This window comes from Rattus rattus, chromosome 7, assembly GCF_011064425.1.
Source record: "Rattus rattus isolate New Zealand chromosome 7, Rrattus_CSIRO_v1, whole genome shotgun sequence".
Taxonomy (NCBI): domain Eukaryota; kingdom Metazoa; phylum Chordata; class Mammalia; order Rodentia; family Muridae; genus Rattus; species Rattus rattus.
This window is the reverse complement of record NC_046160.1, coordinates 46,112,748-46,132,364: the sequence shown is the minus strand read 5'-3', so window position 1 is coordinate 46,132,364 and position 19,617 is coordinate 46,112,748. Positions and strand designations below refer to the sequence as shown.

Here is a 19,617-nt window from a genome sequence, read left to right as displayed (position 1 = left end):
ATTGCCGTTAATGTAATATAAAGAAATAAAATGCTCATTGTATACATTTTTTTCTAACTACTTATTTATCTTTGTGTGCACATATGCTCATGTACTTGGAGGTCAGACAACAATTTGAGAGAGTGGACTGTCTCCTTCCAATGTGGACTGAACTCAGTCCATCAGACCTGGCAGCAAGGACTGCTACCTGCTGGGCTGTCTAGATGATCCCTTGCTCTATTGGTCAGAACAAACTCTGGTTCGCCTTTACTAAGGGGTACAGATCATGCAAGGCACTTTGATTTTCTCTCAGTTTCTTGAATATGCTGTGTTCTTATCTGACTCAGGCCACTGACACAAATTATTCTTCTTCCCTCCTCCACTGAATTCAATTCAACACTTCTTTAGGGAAGCAGCCTCAGGACGATCAGCTCAAGCTTAAGCCACTGTTATGTTAAAGTATCTTCTAGTATCTTTTATTCACACTACTGCGATAGCCTGCTATTCAACAGATGATGGATTTCCACTTCCTTCTGTGGCACAGCCTCCCTACCACAGCCTTAGCACTGACTGTAGCACTTGGCACAGAGCAAATACTGAATAAGTAATAAGTCTGTGATGGTTTGACTCTTGAGGAGGCCCACAGAAGTAAACAGCACTATTAATTCTATGCCTCAGGCAAAGCAAAAGGACTCAGAGAAAGAAAAAAATTAATAAGAATAAAATTTCTAATGATATATTTATGAATGCCTTAGGAACTAGACCAAAAGTTATTTGGGAGTTCTATGCTGGGTCCTCTAGGTTGTCAGATTTAGTCCCCAAAACACAAATTTCTAGGAACATCCAGAAGGTAAATTTCCTAAAAAGAGATACTACAGGGAAATTGGTGTTGGGGAGATGGGGAAATGGAGTAAAAGAACAACAGTCTATTAGTACAAAGAAATGTAGTCCTTTAAATTAAATTGTTAGGTCTCAGTAAAGCAGAGCTACTAGCTTCCCTTCTTCAAATACTTAGAAAAAAAGTATGAAAATAATGAACCATAACAGGAAAAAATTAGTTTGAGCAGACAGAAGGTGAAAATCTTGGTTTGTAATACGAACAAGAAAACGACCTGAGATATCATCTCAACACAGAGACAATGCAAGTTTGGTACTGGAGAACAATGTCTTAATTAAGGGTCACAGAGTAAATCATCAGATGAGGACAACTTTGAACTTCTGATCCTCTAGCTTCCGTCCCAGCTATGCACCCAGCTGGAAGAGTTTCAAAGAGTCCTTCCTATTCAGATGAAGTAGAGATCTTGTCTGAAGTAGGTGCTTTTGTGACATTTGAATGTCTCAAAGGATGTGATTTACAGCCAGATTGAAAGCTTGAGCCAAGTTTAAATGGTGTGAGAGAACATGTGGTGGCTTATTTGTTTCCCTTGAAAAGTTTCCTGTAGTAAATGAAGTAGGTCTTAAAGGAGGTGCATGGCTCAGGGCCACAAAAGGGCAAAGTAATACATTCAAGATCACACACAGTTTGGCATCAAACATGGCTCCCCTGCTGTTTTAAGACTCTTGTTTGTAATCTCCCAGAAAGGGGAATGTGGTCTCAATATCGGCAATGTCAATTTTGTCAGTTTTGCTGGAATTCTTGACTGTTTGCCAGAAAAGCACAAAATAGTTCCCAGTAGGTAGGGGTCTTCCCTCCTCTCCTCTATTTTCTCTGTCTTCATGCTGGGTCTCTAGCTTCAGACCAGGTTGCTGGAAAGTTCTAGATCCTGTGGAATGAAAGAGTATTCCAAATGTCTAATTTTTCCTTCAGCAACTTGTCTGAGTAATAAGAATTGACCCAATTTCTTAAGGCACACATTAAAAACCTGTACTCCACCAAACTGAAAAAATCTAAAAGAAACATATAGTTGTTTTGAAATACATCACCTACCAATTTAAATAAATTAAATCAATTTAAATAAACCTAGAACCCCTAGTGACAAAAAGAAGTCATTAAAATTCTCCCAACCAAAAAGCCCAGGGCAAGATTTTCTTAGCACAGAATTCTATCAGCCTTTCAAAGAAGAGGTAATACCAATACTCTCCAAATTATTCCACTACTAGAAACAAAAAGAACATTGTTTAATTCATTTTATGAAGACACAGCTACCCTGATACCAAGACTACATAAAGATTCAACAAAGAAAGAGAATTATGGGTCAATTTCTTTTGCATAGATGCAAAAATAGTCACTAAAACACTTGCAAACAGAATCTAAGAACACATTAAAAAGATTATCCACCATGATCAAGAAGACTTCACCCAAGAGATATAGTGATGTATAAACATACATCAAAATGTATTCCACCATATAAATAAACTAAAGAAAAAGAAAACATGGTCACCTCATGAAGGAGAGAAGCCTTTGACACAACACATCACCCCTTCATCATAAAAGTATTAGAGAGATCAAGGACACAAGGGACACACCTAAACATAATAAAGGCGACTTACAGCAAGCCAATAGCCTACATCAAATTAAATGGAGAGAAACTCAAAGCAATTACACTAAAATCAGGGACAAGACAAGGCTGCCCAGGCTTTCCATATCTCTTTAACATAGTACTTGAAGTTTTAGCTAGAGCAATAAGTCAACTGAAGGAGATCAAGGGGATGTAGTTTGGAAGGTAAGCAGTCAAAGTATTGCTATTTGTAGATAATATGATAGTATACATGAGTGATCCTAGAAATTCTATTATGAAACTCCTTCAGCAAAATGGCTGGATACAATATTAACTTTAAAAAATGTCAGCCCTCCTGTATACAAATGACAAACGGACTGGGGGAAATCAGGGAAAGAATACCCTTTACAATATTCTTAAGTAATATAAAATATCTTGGGATAATTCCAACCAAGCAAGTAAAAGACTCATATGCTAAAAACTTCAAGTCTTTTAAGAAATAAATTGAAGAAGGTATTAGAAAATGGAAAGATATCCCATGCCCTTGAATCAGTAGGATTAATATAGTAAAAATGTTCATTCTACCGGAAGCAATCTACAGATTCAATGCAATCCTCACCAAAATTTTAACACAATTATTTACGGACCTTGAAAGGACAATTCTCAACTTTTATGAAAAAACAAAAAGTCTAAGCTAACTAAAAACAAATCTTGAACAACAACAAAAACTGCTGGATGAATCCCCAATTTCAAGTTGTACTATAAACCCCATGGTAATAAAACCCCATGGTATTGTCATAAAAATAGACACATTGATGAATGGAATGGAATTGAAGACCCAGACATAAACTCACAAACCTATGGACACCTGATTCTAAAAAAGAAGTCAGAAATACGTACTGAAAAAAAAGAAAGCATCTTCATCAAATGGTACTGGTCAAACTGAATGTCTGCATCTATAACGCAAATAGATCCTTTTTTTAAATCATCCTCAGTTCCAAACAGATCAAAGACCTCAACATATAACTAGACACACTGAACCTGACAGAAGAAAAACTGGGGGAACAGTCTCGAATGTACTGGCAAAGGAGTCAACTTCCTTTTTTATTTCTCCTTTTTATTAAATTATTTTTATTTACATTCCATGTTATCCCCCTTCCCAGTTCCCCCTCCCAGAGTTCTTCACCCTACCCCACCCTCTTTGCCTCTGAGAGGGTGCTCACATATACGCCCATCCCCTTCACCCACCCCCACCCTCAGCATTCCCCTTCTCTGGGGCATCAAGTCTTTTCAGGATTAGGCACATCCTTTCCTACTGAGACCAGACAAGGCAATTCTCGGGTACATATGTGCCAGGGGCCATGAACCAGCCCATGTATGCTCTGTTGTGGATGGCTTAGTTTCTGGGAGCTCTGAGGGGTCTGGGTTAGTTGATTCTGTTGTTCTTCGTAAGGGGATGGCATGCTGTTCAGCTCCTTCAATCTATCCCCTAACTGGGATCCCAGACTTTAATCTAACGGGGGGCTGTAAATATTTGCATCTGTCCCAGTCAGCCTTAGTCATCTGGAAAATGCAAATCAAAACTGTCCTAAGATTCTACCTTACATCAATCTGAATAGCTAAGATCAAAAACTCAAGTGACAGCAGATGATGGAGAGGATGTGGAGAAAGAGGAACACTCCTCTATTGCTGGTAGGATTGCAAACTGGTACAACCACTCTAGAAATTAATCTAGCAGCTTCTCAGAAAATTGGAAATAGTTCTACCTGAAGACCTGTACCACTCCTGGGCATATACCCAAAAGATCCTCTACTATACCACAAGGATATCCCTCAACCCGATGTCCCTCAAAGAATGGATACAGACAATGTGGTTCACTACACAATGGAATACTATTATTCAGCTATTAAAAGCTACTTTTTAAGAACCTTTGGTTATAAAATGTGGATTAATAAATATGACCTTTAAAAAGTTTCCGAGATAGTTTCTATTTTAATTGTTAAATTACCTTGGCTGCATTTCATCTCAGGTAGATGACAGTTATCAAGATAACTTATTAAATCCTTTAAGTATCCAGCTCATTTATTTGTGGTATGTGGGGCTTCCACTAAGCCCTAGGTTGGGCTCTGCAGGTAAGAACACTGGCTGTGGTGCTCATTCTAATCTCAGTAAACATCATCACTGTACAATTTACTCAAAATAAAGTTCTTCTGCTAAGAAGAATATGAATAAAAATTTCAGTAATTAACTTTACATTTAGAAGATGAGAGAAATCTGAAACAAATTATTAAACTTAAGAAACTCAGGAACGCAGTTTCACAAAATAGCAAAAGTATAGCAAATATTCAAGTCTTACGTGTGGCTATTGAGTTCATGATGGAATCACCTCATAATGAAAACGAGAAAGGAACATGGCTCCTGTGTTCCTTCACTGAATGCAAAAGAAAACCTCTCCAGATAGAATAGTCTAGAGCTAGTACCCAATGGAGTCTTATAAAATCATATAACAGCCTAACTGACAGAAATGCACTGAATGACGTAGGCATTTTTGCAAGACTTGGCTTATCATCTTCACTGGTGACAGAAAAAAACAACAGATAAAGGATAGTGTCCTGCTCTGTTAACACCCAGGGCAAATGTGGGAACCAGTTCACCAGCTCAGAGCAGTTCTGCTGCAATGGTATTATGTAAACTGCTGGTCTGAATCATGTTAACGCCATGAGCCAGACTCATTGCCAGTTATCACCCTGGTGGTCATTGACATTCTTGAGTGAATATATTATATGGAATAACGCCTTGAATAGATGTTCTTCTCCTGAGGAATTCTTCACTAAAACTGTAGGTTACTTTCACCACAGGAGTAGCCACATTAGTCTATCCTTATCCCTGTTTGTTTTGTGTTGTATGCTATATTACAGTTCATAAAATGAGAATCTGAGAAAAAATGTATTAAAGGAAATATATACTCTTGGTTCATCAGAAAAATGTTAAAACTGTAAGAATTGTTTGTTTAGGAATAATACCATTTCAGAGTGAATTTAGAGTTTTTATCAAACACTCTTTAGAATGTTCAGCCGAAGGCCACAGCAAAGTTTAGTACAGTCTGAGTTTTGGAAGGCTGATGTTATTGTCAGGAAGGCTGAAGCAGGCGTACTTCATGACTTTAATATAAATCCGATATTTAGCAATTGGACATCCATTGGGGTAAGTCTAGGAGTGATGAGCTAAGTTATTTCAGACCTCTGGTTTTCTCTGTGGTGCCAAAGCTGCTGGGCAAGTGGAATCCACAAACGTGAAACTCTCAAAAAGCCATTAGTAGAAATGTCTCAGCACCATTGTGTTTGCTACCTCCGTCCCGGTTGTGCTGACCCTCTGGTAGGTGCTAGTAGAAAGACGCTCTCACTCTGTGGCCCTTCAAGGGCTGTGGCGGACGGTGATTGCTTAACAGAAAAGCTGCACCCTTGCCCTCAGCTGTGCACGAGAGGCTTCGGAATCTGACCAACTGTTAAAAGCTGATACTTATAGGATGTTTTAAAACAATCCACGTGACACTCTCAAGAAGAGGTGGAACTGTCAGAGAACCGGGGTCTGTCCAGTAGTCCCAGGATGATGGAAGCAAACATAACGGGTCAACATTTGTGAACCATGTTTGTTTACCCTTTTCCTTAATGGAATCCAAAATGGCAGTGATCTTTTGCAGTTGAGGATTGTGTTCCCCAATCTGTAGAAATACTCCCAGGACAGCCAGCCTATTGGACTCATGAGCTGCCTCTACAAAACTGGGGTATTTGTCTAAAATCTAGTGGACAACATGGAACTCTACAGCATACCTCACTCTATCTACCACAGGCTCAGAGCCAATGTCATCTGCTGACCCCCAGTGCGGATGGAACTGCCGCAACCTATAGCAATGAGAGGACCTCCACAGAGAACTGACTTGTCCTCTGTGTCGTCAAAGTCAACGTTGAAGGAATGGCCACTATTGCTGACGATTTTAGCTGAGACAGGATCATACTTGATACTGAGAGATCAGAGTGAGGCGCTGTATTTCACTTCTTTGGTTTTAATCTCAACTGGAGACTGCTGATCACCACCGGCAATAGGGAAAATTCATTCCAGTGAATAGACCGTTGTGCTCACCATATCCCCAGCTTAGCCTCACCATGGTCCTCGATGGAGAGCCTGTGGCAGGAACACTGTGGACCTGTGGCAGGGCATCCGCGCCAAGGAGTTGGGCAGGCCTGGGTGGAGGGTGGGGCCACCTGCACCCCGAACCCAGGACCCCGAAACCCAGGAACCCGAAACCCGAGGAGTCCGGAGTCAACTTTCTGATCAGAACACACATTGCACTGACACAATGATCAACAATTAATAAATGAGACCTCTTGAAACTGAAAAAACTTCTGTCAGGCAAAAGACAATGTCAATTGAATAAACTGGCAGCCTATGGAATGAGAAAATATTTTTACCAATTCCACATCTGATAGAGGACCAATATCTAAAATATATAAAGAACTCAAGAAACTAGATAGTTAAAAAATAATTCAATTAAAATGGAGTACGTATCTAAACAGAATTCTCAATAGAGGAATCACAAATGGGCGAGAAACACTTAAAGAAATGTTCAACATCCTTAGCCATTAGGGAAATGTGTAACTTTAATTTTTTCAAAGTCTTACTTTTAATGATGGTTCTTAAATGCTTTAACCTCCCTATTAGACCAGTACCCACCAGAGGTAGTGGAAAAGAAGGGATATGGGGGAAGTAGACATGTTTAGAAAGGTTCTTGGGAGCAACTCCTGTCTGTGTTGTCAGGAAACTGGCAGTTCAGTTCACAGGTCAGCAACGGCAGCTCGATCCGCTCACAAACACTTCACGGATACATCAGTAGTCCAGCTTGGTAGAATAAGGGTAGCAAACACGAATTAGCAATGGTGGCATTATCTAGTAGAAGCAGCCAGGCCTCAGCTTTGGCATTAGCCATCAGGAGGGACCGGCAGGAATGCCAGGAAAAGTTCTTGGCTGTGCCTCTCAGGGAAGTGAAGATCAGCGAGGATGAGAGGCCCACAAGCAAGCATTACACAGCTAGCTCTGCAAGCAAGCCTAATACAGCCTCCGTAACCGACGATGTTCTATACTCCAAACCTCACACATCCTCCACAGGTCTAGCCTCAGCATGTGTCTTGCTTTATACTCCAAACCTCACACATCCTCCACAGGTCTAGCCTCAGCATGTGTCTTGCTTCAGCACCTGCATCTGTCTCAGCTGATGTCACTCTGCCAAGCAGCCTGAGTCTGCACGAGCAGAAGGTAGCTGGAGCACAGTGTCCTTAGCAGAGAATCCTTCATCACGTGTCCTTTCACCTGCTTGCTTTAGCAGAACATCCTCTCTCCTGTGTCTGCTTCAGCTAAACATCCCTTCATGAGTCTGCCTTAGTCTTTCACCTGTGCCCATTTCAGCTAAACATTCCCTTACATGTTTGTCCCAGCAAAATGCCATCCAACTGACTTTCCAAAGAACCCTTAAGTTTCCACTTCAGAAATGCAAATCAAAACTGCTTTGAGATTCCATGTTACATCTGTCAGAATGACTAAGATCGAAACACAAGCGACAGCTCGTGATGGTGAGGATGTGGAGCAAGGGGAACACTTCTCCATCACTGGTGGGAGTGCAAACTTATACAACCACTATGGAAATCGATATAGCTTTTCTTAGAAAAGCAGGAATTGATCTACCTCAAGACCCAGCTACACCACTCTTGGGCATATACTTAAAGTACATTTCATCCTACCACTAAGACACTAGAAAAAAATCATCCTGAGTGAGGTAAACAAGACCCAGAAAGACAAATATGGTATGTATTCACTTTAAGTGGATATTAGCTGTTAAGTAAATGATAAGCTATAATCCACAGACTCAGAGAGGTTGGGTAAAGAGAAGAGCTATGGTGTGTGTGTGTGTGTGTGTGTGTGTGTGTGTGTGTGTGTGTGTGTGTGCGTATCTCATTGGGAAGGAGAAATAAAATAGACTTATGGGTAGACTAGGGATGGGTAGGATGGGAGCAGGGAGATTATGTGTGAGAATGGGGGCTGAGGGTGGTGGAAGGAGAGAATGTAGGAAGAGACAAGTGGTTTTCGGGAGCATTTGGTGGGAGGGCAGTGTGGAAACCTAGTGCAGTGAAAATTTCCTGGGCTTTATGAGAGTGACTCTAGTGAGGACTCCCAGTAATGGAGGGCGTGGAGTCTGAACTGGCCGTCTCCTGTAACCAGGCAAGACTTCCTGCGGTTGGACTGGATTATATTTGGATAACCTGTTGGCCAAGGAGGTTCGGTTGAGATCCCAAAACAGCACAGATTGATGCTAGGACACAGAATACTCTCTGAAAACTGAGAGCAGGGGCTCCATTGCCAAGGACGGCTTTCACATGGCTCCTTGAAGAGAGGTCGTCTGGTGCAGGCTTGGAGACTTTACCCCTCTAGTCCCTTTGGCATGAGAAGGTGCTCTGCAGGCTCTGGGAAGAGAAACCTGGGGCTGGGATTTAGCTCAGTGGAACACCTAGGAAGTGCAAGGCCCTGGGTTCGATCCCCAGCCGAAAAAAAAAAAAAACAAAAAAAAAAAAAAGAGAAACCTGAACACAAACTCAGCCACAAAACCATTGATGTACAATCTATCCTGACTGCAAGATGTGCTGGGGCAATGGTGGCTCAGAGCTTGTGGGAATGGCTAACTAATGTTTGGTTTACCTTGAGTTCCTTGCCATGAGGAGTCTGTACCCTACCCTATCTGGATGGCCACAAACCAGAGATGGGGTGGCCAGGAGTCTTAGGGTAGAACCAAACATGAAAAGAGGAAAAAAAATCAATGAAATAATTCCTAATGACATTTTGCTATATTCACAGATGAGTGATTTGTCCAGTTGCCATCAGAGAGGTTTCCTTTGGCAGCAGATAGGAATATGTGCAGAGACTCAGAGCCAGACAACACGTGGAGAAAGTTCACCTTTCTCCATCAGGTTCCTCTCTTTGGAGAGCAGGGAATCCTGCAGAAGAGGGGACAGAAACATTATAGGTGTCAGAAGGGCTGCAGGACACCAGGAGAACATAGCCCACTGAATCAACTAATCAGGGCTCACATGGGCTCACAGAAACTGAATCAGCAAGCACAGGGCCTGCATGGATCTATACCAGGTGCTCTGAATGTATGTTGTGGTTGTTCGCTTGATGGTTTTGCAGGACTCCTGATAGTGGGGACAGATTTATCTCTGACTCTTTTGCCAGCTCTTGGGATTTTTTTAAACCTCTTATTGGGTTGCCTTGTTTAGCCTTGATATGATGGCTTTCAATTTGTCTTATTATATTTTGTTTTGCCCTATTTGACTGTTGTTTCTTGGAGACTGTTTTAGTTAGGGCTTTACTATTGTGAACAGACACCATGACCAAGGCAAGTCTTATAAACATTTAATTGAGCTGGCTTACAGGTTCAGAGGTTCAGGCCATTATCATTAAGGTGGGAGTATGGCAGCTTCCAGGCAGTCATGATGCAGGCAGAGCTGAGAGTTCTACATCTTCATCTGAAGGCTAATAGTAGTGACTTTCAGGCAACTAAGACGAGGGTCTTAGAGCCCACACCCTCAGTGACACACCTACTCCAACAAGGCCACACCTACTCCAACAGGGCCACAACTTCTAAAAGTGCCATTCCCTGGGCCAAGCATATACAAACCATCACAGAGGCCTACTCTTTTCTGAAGAGGAAATTGAAGGGGAATGGGTTGGGAGGGGAGGTAGTGGGAGGAGAATCTGTGTTGGAATGAATTGCATGAGAGAAGAATGTATTTTCAAAACAACAACAACAACAGCCAACAAGAAAGTTGGGGGGTCAGAAGCTGTGCTGAGCAGATGCAGTCAATCCTACCCACGAGTCCAGAGGTAGAAGGGAGTCTCTAGGGAGAAAAGTGAGTTCAAAATGACTTTCTTTTCTTCTTGTGCTTTTTCTTCTCATTCTTTTTCTCTATCTTTCTGACCCCTTCATCCTCCTCCTTTCTTTGTAGTTGTTACTATTACTATTACTACTACTATTACTATTAATATCATTGAGACAAGGTAACCCAGGTTGGCCTAGGACTCATTATATAGCCCAGGATGGCCTCTTAACTCACCATCTTCCAGCCTTGGCTCCCTGAATACTGGGATTCTAGGACTGCAGACCATTATACTTTGATCATTATTTTAATGCAAAAAGTTAAGCATGTTACAAAGATTCAGAAAAACCAATTAAAGAGTCTGGCTTGAAGACCAGGTATGGTGGTACACACCTGTAATCCCAGAACTCAACAGAACTGATTGGAGATAAGGCTAAAATAATCAAGCATTGTCTTACTTATTTTACTATAGCTGTAATAAGATACCTTGATTGTGGCAACTTATAAAAGAAAGAGTTTATTTGGGGCTCACCATCTCAAAGGGCTTGTGCACCCTCCAGTGACATATTGACTCCAACAATGCCATACCTCCCAGTCCTTCCCAAACAGTTCCACCAACTATTTAAACATATGAGCCTATGGAGGAAATTCTCATTCAAAACACCATAGGAAGTCCAAAGCCAACCAGGGCTACATAAGACCTTGTCTCAATGCCTCCCAAAACAAAAACAAAATAAAAACAAAAGAATCTTGGCCATATAGACTGCAGTGGCCTAAGCAAGGAGAACAGACCCCTCTGTTATAAATGCCAGAGAGTGTGAGTTGATGAAGGCAAGGCCAAATTTGGAGCCTTGGCTAGGAAATGCAATAGATAGATAGATAGATAGATAGATAGATAGATAGATAGATAGATAGATAGATAAATCAATAAGATTCAGATCAATGTCTCCTGTAGACAAAGGAAAGGGAACAGACATTCAGAGCAAGAGGATCTGAAATCTTTGTAGTGTAGAGAAAAGGAAAGTGGCCAGAGGATTGGGCTGTGCTGAGGGGCCAGGGGAAGTCTGTAAGCACACACTGCAATGGTTTTCATGTCTCTGCTCTAAGAGTTTCTCCAACATCCCTCTCTGCTCAGTGTAGGCCCTGGCAGGTGAAAAGTAGCTGACTCTGGTCTGGGAGCCCCCTACATCTAGTCTGTATCTGAAAGCTCTTATGATTAAGCTGGGTCTAGAGCAGAAACTAGGAGGCATTAGTTAACTGGCTCTCCATGATGCTCTTGACACAGGCATGCTCTCCTCTCTAGCTGCCTCTCTTTATTCCTCTCTAAAAAGCACTGTCCTTCCATTCTCAATGTCTCTTGGCTTCATAATTTCTTCCGAAACCTTACCCAGGTGAATATGCACTGACCACAGGCTCTTTTGTTTACTGGTTTTGTCCCAGCCCATGGAGAGGAGGTGGGGCAGGTCCATTTAAGTCATTTGCTCTTGGCACCATTATACTAACATTGTGCACAAGACCTTCTTCTTTTTAAAATACATTTGTGGCATGTGCTTTTTAAGGGATGAAGTCCTTTCATCTCAGGCTGTTTTATATCTCCCTGAGCAGTCTTTGTGGGTTCATTGTTTTGGCTGATGCCAGGTTCAGATTTCAGATAAGTGGGGAAGAGGGGGCACAGGCAGTTCCCACTTTTCCATCGCTGTGACTGTCTCATCTGGCGCCACCAGCACCCCTTCACTCTTAACCCCTGCAAGCAGTGGCTGCTGCATCTGTCCAAACAGGGGATGCTGGCAGCCTGTCGCAGGGCAGAATCACACTCTGCCTTCAGGGTTATCGAAGACTTGGTTTTTAGAGTAAATCCATCTAAAGTAAATACCGTGCGGCTGAAGATTGGTACCCTATCTTCATAAGCAAGTAAGACAAGCTAAGGGCCTATTCCACATTAATCACATAAGATAAACTAGAATAAAGTAGAGAAATTGAGTTCTTGGAAAGGCAACATGGCTATGTCAATTTACTTAGCAAAATATAGCTTAGCAAAGATTAAAACTCACAGAAAGAGACAATACAGGATAAATGGGAAGACTGAAGCAACTCATTAACACAATCATCTTCTTCAGGAGAAAGCTAAGCCTTTTTTCTCCCAGCAGGCTTAGAAGGCAGGAAGTCCAAATTAAAACAGAGACATCAATGTTCTTCAATAAGAGAAATGGGACGAATCCCATGTACATGTAGTACATGTAAGGAGCTGGGACCCACTTATAATATAGGACAGAAAGAGGTACTTCTCATAAAACTCTGGCAATCAAAAACAAAATATCTTACAAAAGTCAGAATCCAAATATGCAACTTAAAATGTATAGTAGTGTTTAATAATGAGTAGGGGGAGAACAAGATGCACTTGTTCTTGACCCCAGAACGTTTTTAGTGGCACAGGAAATAAGATGCTGGGACTACATGGAAGAGAGTCATACTTGAGTATGTTTATGCTCTCCCTAGAAACTGTATTTTGCTGTCACTTCTGGTCCTGGGGTGCCTGAGCATGGTGAAGGATTCACAGCACAGTGTTGGTTTCCTTAACCCTGCTCACACATTTACAAATGCCCCTTCACTACCCACTCTTTCCTGTACCTCCTGAGAACAGCTATAAGTGCTGGGTAAAGGAAAGGAGCTAAGGTAGTGCCTACCATAGGCTGTGAAGTCACATGGGAGGCAAGTGACGCAGGCACTTTATCTTGTTTCAGCCAGGCTTAGTCCCCACCTCCATATACTCACTGTGCTCATCTTCCTGTGCCAAGTACCACCCCAGTGCTTGCTGGTCTCTTAGATGTAAATACATCCTGATGCAAGCACACCACGTTAGACTTAAGTGGATAAACAGCAGTCAGTTCCAGTGGCCACTCAATGTGTTTAGAGGTGGAGAGTGGGTGACTGAAAAGCCTCTCTCTTCAATTTTGACTGACAGGTCAGGCTTAATTCATCTGCACTCTGTTCTAGTCTGGAGCCCTTGTGCAGACAGGGCTTGCTCTCCCCTTTCATGGAATGGTGTTGCTTCTCTGCCCTGCAAGAAACATTGCTTGTGTTGATGTTGGCGCTCTCTCTCTCTCTCCCTCCCTCTCTCTCTCTCTCTCTCTCTCTCTCTCTCTCTCTCTCTCTCTCTCTCTCTCTCTCTCTCTCTCTCTCTCTCTGCACATGTGCTTGGGTGATGTTTGCAAGGTCAGCACTTTATCAGCTGACACATTCTGATGAATGAAATGTTTCCTGTGTTGGGTAACACTGTTCTCTTCTTTTAGTTTCTCTTTCTACAAAGTTCCTTTTCTTAAAATCAGGCACTTTCCAGCACACCCCTTAGTTCCTTTCTGCTTCTTCTCAACTCTTCATTTCTCGGAATTAAGATCTGAACATTTGTCATTGCTTCCCTGGTTTGTGCTTACGTTGCACTAGAGGGTCATGGGTCTTGTCTGGCTTCCTAGAGCAAACTACTCACCTTCTCCTTTTGTTTTATTGTTCTTTGTGTTTTCACACCATCAAATGCATTTTTATGTTTCTTTTCCCCTGACTCCTTTGGTCTACTCTATGGCCCTTTAATTATTTCTGCCCATTTGATTGACAAGGATGGGTAGCCAGCTTCTCAGTTTTTTATGATTCAAATTAGGTAAACATTAATTTTAAGCCTGATTCCTTTTTTCTCATCTTCCTCTGCAGTTTGAGGCATAGTTCCTGTAGGTTTATACTTTTCTTATTTTTTCTGGTTAATTATAGAACAAAGGTTATCAGCTTCTATAAAAAATATTCCCAAATAAATAAGTCTTATTTTTTTTCAATTCTCAGGTCGTTTCATTCTTCTATTCTAGTTTAGGGATGAAGAACAGACATTCCCTGATATATATATATATATATATATATATATATATATATATATAATTCTCCCTTCAGCACTCTACTGATCGAGATCCTATGCTCTAGAAGCTTCACTTCCTGAGTTAGAAACATATCATTTGTCCAGGCAGTATCTTCTAGCTGATGAACAGTCTGTCTTAGTTGCTTTTCTATTGCTCTGAAGAGACTCCACAATCAAGACAATGTATGGAAGGAAGAGTTTGTAGGAGGTTGACAGTTCCAGAGGGCAAGTCCATGACCATTATGTCAGCAGGCATGCTGGTATGGTGCTAGAGCAGTAGCTGAGAGATCACAGCTCACTGAGAAGCATGAAGAAGAAGAAGAAGAAGAAGAAGAAGAAGAAGAAGAAGAAGAAGAAGAAGAAGAAGAAGGAGGAGGAGGAGGAGGAGGAGGAGGAGGAGGAGGAGGAGGAGGAGGAGGAGGAGGAGGAGGAGGAGGAAGGAGGAGGAGGATTAGGGAATGGTGTGGGCTTTTGAAACCTCAAAGCTCACTCTCAGTGTCACACCTCTTTCAACAAAACTACACCTTCTAAACTTTTCAAAATAGTCTCACCAACTAGCCAACTAGGGACCAAGTATTCAAACATATGGACGTATGGGGTCATTCTCTTTCAAACTATTGTACAGGCTAAGGGTTTAGAAAGCACTGTACTGGAGAACCCGGGAGCAAGATGTGAATAACACATAGAAAGGGGGGAAGAAACCTGCCTGATGAAGGAAAAGAGATTCATTATACTATAATCAGCAGTAATGCTCTGCAGTGGAACTTACTGAGAATTCAAGTGAAAAACACCTGTATATATTGGTGTTCTGGATTAGAGATGGTTCAACCATTAACAGCACCAACTGTTGTCCCAGAGGACCCAGGTTCAGTTTCTAATACCTTTATGATAGCTCACAATAATCTGTAGTTATGTTTCCAGAGGATCTAATGTTCTTTTTGGCTTCCACAGGCACTGTATGCACACATCGCACAGAAAAACATGCAGGCAAAACACTTACACACTTAAAGCAATAAACGAATCTCAAACATTTTTTCTTTTTTTTTTTTTTTTAAACTTTACCGTTCTGTGTTCCCTCTGGCTTACATACAGTCTCTGCCCCAGATTCTCCAGCAGACAGAACTACAATGACTACAAAAGAAAGAAAAATATAAATACATTGATGACCAGAAGAGAAGATCCTGTTTTATTCTTTGGTTAGGCTGTAGTAAACTCATATTGTATGAAGAGTCATCGACGAGCACCAAGACCCAGAAAGGCAAATTGAATGGCGACGACTAACACCCGAGATGAAAAATCAGGGGAAACCAAAGAGGAACAGCAAGCTTTGTTTTCCAGAAGCAAATCCAAGCTTTGGGTTTCTTATAACACAAAAGTTCCCCCAAGTGAACTGTGCTCGTGGAGTGCTGCTTTTGCTTTGAAGTCGGTGTGAACGGCAGAGCAGTCTCTTTGCTTTGTAAGGCAATGACTGAGTTCTGCTTCTGGTCAAAGATTTTGCTACCAAGCAAGTATGCAAAACAAGCAGATTGTATGAATAAATGGCTTTGGTATCTATCATCCACCGAGTATGTGTGTTTATCATAGACCCCAACAGAGTGTGAATTTTAGGGAAGTTCTTACCTGTGTATTCTGGTATAAAATTTAGTGCTTAGCACACACAAACAGTAAAAAATAAAGTTTGAGTCTTTCTGTGCACCGAGAGAGAAGGTGTCTCAGGTATGCAAAGATGACTTTCTGTATTTGGGCAGGGGTAGAGAAACCATCCTAGACACCAGGGCTGATAAAGTGGAAAAGGGCTAAGGAGGGGAGCTGGAAGGACGCCATGGGACAGCGTAAGGGTGACTTCCCCCTACTTTGTCCTTGTGACAAAGAAAAAGATCCTGTTGCTATTACTCCCATTCCCACGTTCTCAACATAAACTTGGATTAGCTGAATTTTGAAAATAATCCTCTTTCTGTCATAAAATCTATATACATAAAATCTGACCAGTGGCTTGTTCCTTACACATTCTTCATCTTTATGACTGCCTGGTAATGATTTCATAGGTAAATTGTTTTAATTAAATTTATTTTTATTAAGTATTCTATAAGTCAAAACCTCCAACTAGTTGTATAGAAAACAGCCCCTCAACCTTCTTTCTCAAACGTAGTTTCCTCACCAGCTACTAACACTGTTAGTTTCTTGTCTTTTCTTAATCTTTTGTGTAAGCATGAACAATTAGACCTCACACCATCTCTACTAAGAATGGGGCTATTGCTAAGGTTGTCTGTTTCAGAAGCTGGGTGGTGGTGGAGGGGAGAGGCTTAGCCTGGTCTCTCTTTCATAATTTTCTCTTTTGACTACCCCATCTTCAAACTTGTCAAATTAGGTCAGGGTGACCCATGGCAATGCCTGGGCACTCTGTCTCTGTCCCAAGTGCTCATTTAACAATGCACCAGTGTTTGCAAAAAGCCACACCCAGGCAAGCATCCTTTCCTGAGGCAGGACCTTTTGAAGGTAGCTTCCATCCCACCTCTAGGATTACTGATCTTCAGGATTGCTCTGTCCTTCTCTGGCTTGACATTAAGATGGAAATCCAATTTCACCCCTCATCCAGTTACTAGGCTCTTTACTGTCCTTACTGTTGCTTTCTTTCCTGTCTTCTGAAACAATGTTGGTCTTTAAAATCCACCAGCAAAACCCATTATGGACTCTTGGAACATTGTCTGAGGGAAAGCTCCTCTCTATGTCTTTCCAAAGTTGGAGGGAGGTACTAGGGCGGGTGTGAGAGTAATTGTTGGCTCCACTCCATTCCATTGCTGTCTGTGTATATTTGCTCCCATTTCTAGGAACTACCCTTTCTTCTTGGTTATCCATGCAGTATATAGGAGCTGCAATGTTACTTCTAATGTAGTTCAGGCTTTAACCACAGTGGATTATCCTGGGGGCTAATAGGAAATCCAATCTTCATGTCAAGGCATTTAGCCTTTGGCCTAAAGCTCACACCTCTCTAGATGACTGAACCTACTGGTAATTAACTGTAAAAACTTTGGGTCTGAGAAAAGACAGGCATAGAGATGAGGCTGGGAGCGGTTAACTGCCACAGTTCCTGGCTGTAGCCACTGCCACCTCGAGTGCCTTCTAGTAAACACCCAGTCTTCTTTTGGAGTCAGGTCGTTCGTGGTGGGCTGTGAATTTCTTGAAAACCAGTCCAACAATGAGTCTAACAATGCAGAGGAGTGTTGTTACTGGTAGCACCCAGCCCTGAGAGCTCCAAGTGGGGCCTGCAGATCTAGTATGCCTCCCCACAGCGTTTGTTCTTTCTGCTAGTTAGAAGTTTGCACTTCTTTAAAGACAAAACTCTGATCCTTATTTATTTTTTTTAAAACTCTTTTTTAAAAAAGATTTATTTATTATATATAAGTACACTGTAGCTGTCTTCAAACACACCAGAAGAGTGCATCAGATCTCATTACAGATGGTTGTGAGCCACCATGTGGTTGCTGGGATTTGAACTCAGGACCTCTGGAAGAGCAGTCAGTGCTCTTAACCACTGAGCCATCTCTCCAGCCCTCTGATCCTTATTTATGATTTACATATTTCCCTGGAAATTTTCTTTCCTAAATGTTCAATACTTGAATATGGCGGGAATGGTTGAGATCTTGAGTTTGGTTTGTTTCCTCTAAATATGCCCCGTTCTCTTAAGAAAGGCAACTCTCCTCTACATTCAGAGGGAAGTCTTCTGATGTCTGTGTGCTCAGCAGGGAGAGCCTGCCAAGCGTGCCTGAAAGAGTCACGTCAGCCTTCAGCAAGGAGTCCCTGCTCTGCCCCCTCCTTGCCCTGCTCTAGGGACCCAGAGCAGAGTGAATCTTCTAAACTAAGACGATCTGAGAAGCAGAAAGACCCCTAGGGGAGAGAAACGTGGAATCGGTCAGTATTGAAGAGGACAGGAAGCTGGAGACCATTTTGAAGAGATTTGAATGCTCCTGAGGGGCAAAAAAGCTGGAGAAAGTTATCCATGTCCCGCTCATATCACGGAAAGGGGGTAGGGAAAGGGTGGATTTAAAGGGCTGGCGAGATAGATGCTCTGTTCCTCCTTGTGGGGCCACACTCAAGGACTATACAGCAATTCTGTTCTACACTGCTCTTGGTGGTACAATCAGGGCCCCGAGTGATCAAGGGGTGGAACAGGGCCTAATCATTTTCTTCTTAATATGGTATGATTTCTGTAGTTCAATGCTGTTTCACATTATATCCAGAAGAAATTGATCTCTTTGTAAGGAACTGTTGACAACTTTTGACTTTCATGACATGCAACAAAGTAGAGAATGGAGAATGATACTACCTGGCATGGATGTGTATATATCTTACATCCTAAATGTGAGGAAGTGATGGGGGTTTAAAGAGTTGGCCCTTATGACTATAGAGGCTAACAAGTCCAAATTCCACAGGGCAGATCAGTAGAGTAGAAATGTAGGTGAGAGTTGATGTTGCAACTCATGTAGTTGAGAATCTACAGAGTAGATGGATCACACAAGCTGCAAACTCAAGCAGGGCTCTTACACCCAGTCTTCAGATCAGTCCCTTCTTTTCATAACATTTTAATCTGTAGTATTTTTAATTATGTGTCTGTGTGTGGCTATGTACTCATGAGCACAGTTGGCTGTGGCGGCCAGACACACTGGATTCCCTGGAGCTGGAGTTACAGATGGTTGGGTGCAGTCCTGCCTGGGTGCTGAGAATCAAACATGGTCCTTTATGAGAGCAGCACTTGTTCTAAGCTGCTGAGTCATCTCTTCTGCCCATCAAATCCCTGCTTTGAGCAACTTTAATCTTCAGATTTTCCATAGAACAGATGAGACAAAAGGGCAAATTGGAAGGAATCTCTGAAGTTGGCTGCATTACATGTTAGTCTTATCTAAGAATTTGCCTCGAAGTGAGGGAGGGCAGTCTTTTTGAACATACACAACTCCTGAAAACACTGAGACTCTCACAAAGACAGCATAAAATTTTAGCGAATATTCTGTCTTCAAATTTTCCATAATGTTAGAATTTTTTTTTGGTATAGACAAAGTCAAGTACATTTATTTATTATAAAAAAATTACAATGAATGTCTTGCAAGTGGAAGCTATAGTTTGCAGAGATCCTCAATGAATATGACTAAATAACCACTAAATGTCTGTGTGTGTGTGTGTGTGTGTGAGAGAGAGAGAGAGAGAGAGAGTCTGTGTGTGTCTCTGTGTATATATGTCTGTGTGCATTGTTCTTTGTGTGTCTTTGTGTGTATATGTGTATGTGATTATGTCTACATGAGTCTGTGTGTATATGTGTATGTCTGTTTGTCTGTGTGTGTTTGGGTATCTCTGTATGTGTGTCTGTGTAAGATTGTGTATGTCTATG

General features: G+C 41.7%; 1 pseudogene; it reads right to left on the bottom strand.

The window, feature by feature from the left end:
• Positions 1-5,799: 5,799 nt before the first annotated feature.
• LOC116904869 lies at positions 5,800-6,582 on the bottom strand (annotated as a pseudogene).
• Between the last annotated feature and the right edge of the window lie 13,035 nt (positions 6,583-19,617).